Here is a 6,000-nt window from a genome sequence, read left to right on the forward strand (position 1 = left end):
GAACCGCGACCTTGGCTCAAATACTTAAGCAGTCGACAGGGTCACGGGGTTAGACTTTGTTTATTTTTTCGGTCGTATCAGCGCCCCCAAACGGGAAAACACGGCGAACTAAATTAGTTAAAAAAATATTCTCGCTTCGCCACACGCATGGGCCTAGTTCATCCCGGAGGCTCTGGTCGTATGACCAATTAAAAATTTCGGGAAAAGCAGAAAGTTTTCAATTTGTATAAATGTATGGGGTATTAAATCGGTTTTGGAGGCCATAATATTCAAGCAGTAGATACAGACGTTTTTGTGAAATATAATAATCGCTTTTCATTAAGAGATTTTCGAGCACCAGAACCGCATTTAATATAATCTTCTCTACCATATTTCCAAAAAATAAAATCTATTTGAACTCTAAATGCGCTCAAAATAGATAGACGGGCCTCTAAAGTAGGCCACTACTGACGCCTAGTTGAGCGGCCAGTGTAATAGTCCATGGTTCCATTTTGCTTGTTTTTTCTCTACTGGCCTCTCAAGTAGGCCACTATTGACGCCTAGTTGAGCGGCCCGTGTAATAGTCCATGGTTCCATTTTGCTTGTTTATTCTCTACTGGCCTCTCAGGTAGGCCACTACTGACGCCTATAGTTTGGCGGCCCGTGTAATAGTCCATGGTTGCATTTTGCTTGATTATTCTCTACTGGCCTGACGCGAAGATGAGCGGCCCGACACCTAACCTAACCCAACCCAACCCAACCCAACCTAACCTAACCTATCCTAACCTATACTTATCTAGTTTGAACGTTAGGACATATCTGTACTGGCCTCGCAATTAGGCCACTTAGGACACCTAGTTTAAAGGCCAATGTGATACTTCCATTTCGTTTTTAATATTTATTCATGAACGGCAATGTAGCCGACGATAAAAACATAGATAAGAGACCCATGTATTGTCCCTAGTTTAATTTTGCGTGTTTATTCTCTACTGGCCTCTTAAGTAGGCCACTACAAACGCTTAGTTCAGAGGCCCGTGTAATTGTCCACGGTTCCGTTTTGCATGTTTATTTTCTAAAGGCCTCTCAAGTAGGCCACTACCAACGCCTACTTGAGAGGCCCGACATGAAATTTCACCCGCCTCGCCTAAACCAAACCTAACATAACCTGGTCTAATCTCGTTTGAACGTAAGGGTATATCTGTACTGGCCTCGCAATTAAGTCTCTTAGGACCCCTAGTTAAAAGGCCAATGTATTATTCCAACATTTCGTTTTGCATGTTCATTCTTTACTGGCCTCGCAATTAGAACACTTAAAACGCCTTGTTAAAAGGCCAGTGCATTACCCCATTTCATTTTTCCTGTTTATTCAGTAAGGCTAAGTATGCGCCTCTTTACACGGAAAAAGACAGTAATATAGCAATATTATGGAAAAGGCGGCAATTTATGGTTAATCAGAAATAATTTGGAAAAGGCGGCAATTTATGGTTAGTCAGCAATATTTTGGAAAAGGCGGCAATTTATGGTTAGTCAGAAATAATATGGAAAAGGCGGCAATTTATGGTTAGTCAGCAATATTTTGGAAAAGGCGACAATTTATGGTTAGTAAGCAGTATTTAGAAAAGGCGGAAATTTATGGTTAGTCAGCAATATTTTGGAAAAGGCGGCAATTTATGGTTAGTCGGCACAATGTAGCAATTCATACTATTTTCTCCATCATAAGTTTTGCTTTTCCATGTAGGGGGAATACTACTATTTTTACTACCATCCTACCAAAACATTTACCACTATGGAAAACGGCCTCTAAAATTGGAATGACCCCAAACGGATTTACCTAGATAAGGAATTATATCTCTCTCTTTTTGATGTAAAAATTTACGAATTATTAAAACTATAGCGCTGCGTCAAAAATTGAGTTTTACGCAGGCCTTTGACGGCAAGATTTTAGTTTGGTTCACACATACGACCGAATTCAGACCAAAAGGGGCGGTCGGCAGGTAGTCACGTGGCACTTAAGCCTTGGCCCTTGATTTTCCCTTGATGGTATCTAAATTAGAGAGCTTACTTCTACCAAATTAAGGTCAGAGATTCAAATCAAAGGTTTATTTCGTACAAACACGGCAATAGCGACTAGCGATCAAATCCGATTAGGGAATTCAAACTCAAAAATTCATAGCATGCAAAGGTGGAAATGGCGACTGGCGAGTTGAAACAAAACTCAAAGCGGCGATAAAAAACTCCCCTATTATGACGTCAGCAGAATCTTCATCCCGAAACGAATTTTGATTGGTTATGAAAATAATTTTACGTCGGCCTCTGCTTCAAAAATAGAACACTAATTTTGTTTCGGTCACGTTAGGCGGAAGATGTTTTACCGCAGAGGTACTTACGCAGTGTTTCCGTCGTGTTTTCGGTCAAGTGGGAACTAAGCTTAAAGCAGTATTCCAAGCATAGAGAATATATAGTAAAGCAGATGACATTTTACATCCAATAAGAATGTGCCTTGGACACATGAAATCAGTCAATGGGGAAAAAACAGGAAATTAAGTGCATAACTTTTGGGAGAGATATAGTCTTTATGTGTTTAAAAGGCCCAGTTGTCTACGGCTCAACTGTTAACCCTGTATTCTCATAACTACATTCACAACTGGTTTTGCAATATAAACAATATTGTCTCGTTTCACCTTATATATATTCTTAGTTTGCCAATGCGGGTTTTAACGTTAATATCAGCAAAGCTGATTTCAGGGTAGACGCAATGAAAGTCAATGTGCACCACAATAAGAATGAAAACTCCGAAGCTACAACCCAATTACGATAAGCCCTTTCAATGATCAAATTGCCACCATGGTCCTTACATCTGTTTTAAAAACTAGACCTTTTTTAACGTGTACTTAACTTTCGGTTCACTCTGAACCGTTAATGTCTCTTCAATACAGACAAGAAAATCAAAACCCATAATTTACTGAATCTCGGGTCTCAATTACCTCCGCTTTGGTTCACTAAGCCTATTACGAATAATACTTGATTTACCCGACGGTGTCGTGGCTTTAGCTTACATATTGTAATCACTATAGCAAGGATTATTTTATATACAGATGTACTAAAGCTTAAGTAATATATAAACAGCCATTTCAAATAATAATATTAGAAAATACCCTTGGAATATCAAAATGAAACAGAGCATTAAAGCTACAAAACTATTAAAGGCATCGTAAATACGAAATATATTTCCACATATTCACTTTACATTATGAAAATGTGTAGGATTTCTTTACACATCAACACAAAACAAACTGCTAAAGCACTAGTGTAACAACGGACAGACACACACAGACAATCACATAGACTGCTTTTTAACCCTTTTCGTATTAACTTTAATTTGAGAAACAAGATTATCTTAAATACTAAAATAAGTATAATTAATATTAATCATTTTCTTCGTTAGTTGTTCGCCTTATTGAGCGTTACATCGTTTTAAAAAATAACAATGAATCATTCTTGACAGACTTGACTAATATTGACGTTTGGAATGAAGCATACGACTGCTGCTTCGCCTTACTGAAATAGGTAGTATATAAAGGACTCGAATCGCAGCTGTTGATAAGAATATCGCAATTGCGTGAACCTTTGGAAAAAGACCCCGCCATTGGGAGGCTAGACGTTTCTCGTAACCCTAGCCGATCGTCGCTTATGTCTTAACTTTAACGATGATGATGGAGATAAAAGCCAGTATGTGGGATGGGCAAAAGACCGGATGATGGTGGAATTTAGAAGCCAGTGAGTTCAGACTGGTGCCCGTGTGGGATGGACAAAATACCGGATGATGGTGGTATTTAGAAGCCAGTGAGTACAGACTGGTGTCCATGTGGGATGGACAAAAGACCAGAGGATAGTGGTATTAGACAGACAATGGAGTAATAGCCATTATAAGTGGAATACAATTTTACAAACTTCAGCTTCGGAAATTGAGAACACATTTACCCCGATTTTCCAACTGCGAACGCGGTCCCCTGGGGTGTAACTTTAGACAGACAGACAGACACGTCGAAATTTGAACCTCTCCGTGACATACGTCACGCGGAGAGGTAAAAATTCAATTTATAGGATGTGTGTATATGCACACGTCTAGTATTAAGAGGATCAAAGCTTAAATTTGGAACCGTAGGTATTAAAGACACCCAACCTAAACTAAGTCTTACCTAACACTTACCAAACCTAACCTAAGCCTTTTCTAACCCTAACAAAACCTGACCTTCAAAACAAGCAATATTTTGAAAAAGGCAGGTGTTTATTGTATATAAACTTAGCTAGTAGTTTTCACGATTATTTAGAGAGGACGATCGCCAATCAAACTTAGTTATGTAATTAATCACCCAATTAAGCAAGTAATTTAGTTTACGTTGAACCTCCATTTTCTAATAATATTGTGTAATTTGAGTCTGAGTGTGCTTGTGTTCCTGAAAAAATCAATAGTCTGAGCCAAGAAAATCGAATTAATAATGGTAATGAATAATTGGCAAATTATTATGTTCTTGAACATCAAAATATAATAAAAATGATTTGTTGCATTATAATATTAAAATTTTGATTAAATGAACCTGGATTTTTACCATTGTAAATATTACACCCAGAAAACTCGCCAGGAATTGCTCGCGTGAACGCCCAAAAAGCTCTCCTTTGAACAGAAAAAAAGCTCCCGTGTGAACACTCATAACGCTCTCGTTAAAAAGCCAAAAACGGTCTCATTTGAATATCAAAAACAGTCACCTTTGAACGCCCATAATGCTCTTGTTTGAAAGCCAAAAACACTCTTGTTAGAACACGAAAAACAATCTCATTTGAACGCCAAAATGTTCTTATTTGAACGCCTAAAACGCTCTAGTTTGAATACTAATACAATCCTATTAGAACGCCAAAACGACCATGTCTGAACGTTTCATTGGCGCAAGGCAGTTATTCAAAATGGGATAAATATTATTTTTTGAGTGGTAATATATAAGATGTTCAAAAATGAATGCTAGTGGTTAGTTTTGAACGCGTAAAAAGTCCTTGTTCAAAATTGAATTTTTCTGGTTAAATCTGAATTCAACAATAGTGGTTTGATCAAAGTTGAACGGTCGCCATCATTTTTGAATGCCGAAAGCACGCTCATTTTTTTTCAGTGAACTTGGCGGGTGCACTGCCGTGCACCCAGATAAATCTAGTTATCTAATAGGTCTATTTTTTTGCTTTATGTTCGAATTTAATAAATATATATTTATATTGTAAGTTAGTTAAATTAACTTGCAAGTGCTTCCAGACAGATACAATTTTGTGGTTAACTATACCTGTGCATTTAATTTGGGAATTTATGTCTTGGGATTGGATAAGCTAAATTCTAAAAACTTTATCTTTAAGCGAGTTACAATTATGGACAAACAAAAATGATAATTTGATTTTTAATTTTATTGGCATTCGCAATAAAATCTTTGTATTAACGTTTGTTTACTCAAATAATCCTAATAATAAATTTTACGAAGCACAAGCACTTTCTAAGGTTCTCTTCACTTTTGAGTATAAAATTTTGACAAAGAAAAATTTTCATTACAAGTTTAAATTATCTAAAAACGATAATGATAATTTATTTAATTAACTCTTAATTGGGTTATTTTCAGTTACATATTTGCCAAAGACAAAATATCGTTTCAAGTTTAAATTTACCTATAAACGCTAATGATAATTTATTGAATAAACTCTATTAACTCTTAATTTTAACTAATAAGAGTAATCAATTACTAGTCATCACTTATGATCACTAACTTTAAGAAAAAAGTTCAATATTATTTTTATAAACGTAATCAAAATAAGCATCGTTAACATGATAATTAAAAACCTAATACTACAACTTCACATTAAGTAATGAGTTCAGAAACAAATGTACTTGTTTCTTTCACCAGAAGGAAAACAATTATCTAGTCACCAAGAAGCAATATCAATATCATCATCACATTCGTAAACGCAACAGTTATGAACCAAATTTCA

Source organism: Phalangium opilio, unplaced genomic scaffold (assembly GCF_054372755.1).
Source record: "Phalangium opilio isolate 3A_F unplaced genomic scaffold, DU_Popi_V2 ptg000032l_1, whole genome shotgun sequence".
Classification (NCBI taxonomy): domain Eukaryota; kingdom Metazoa; phylum Arthropoda; class Arachnida; order Opiliones; family Phalangiidae; genus Phalangium; species Phalangium opilio.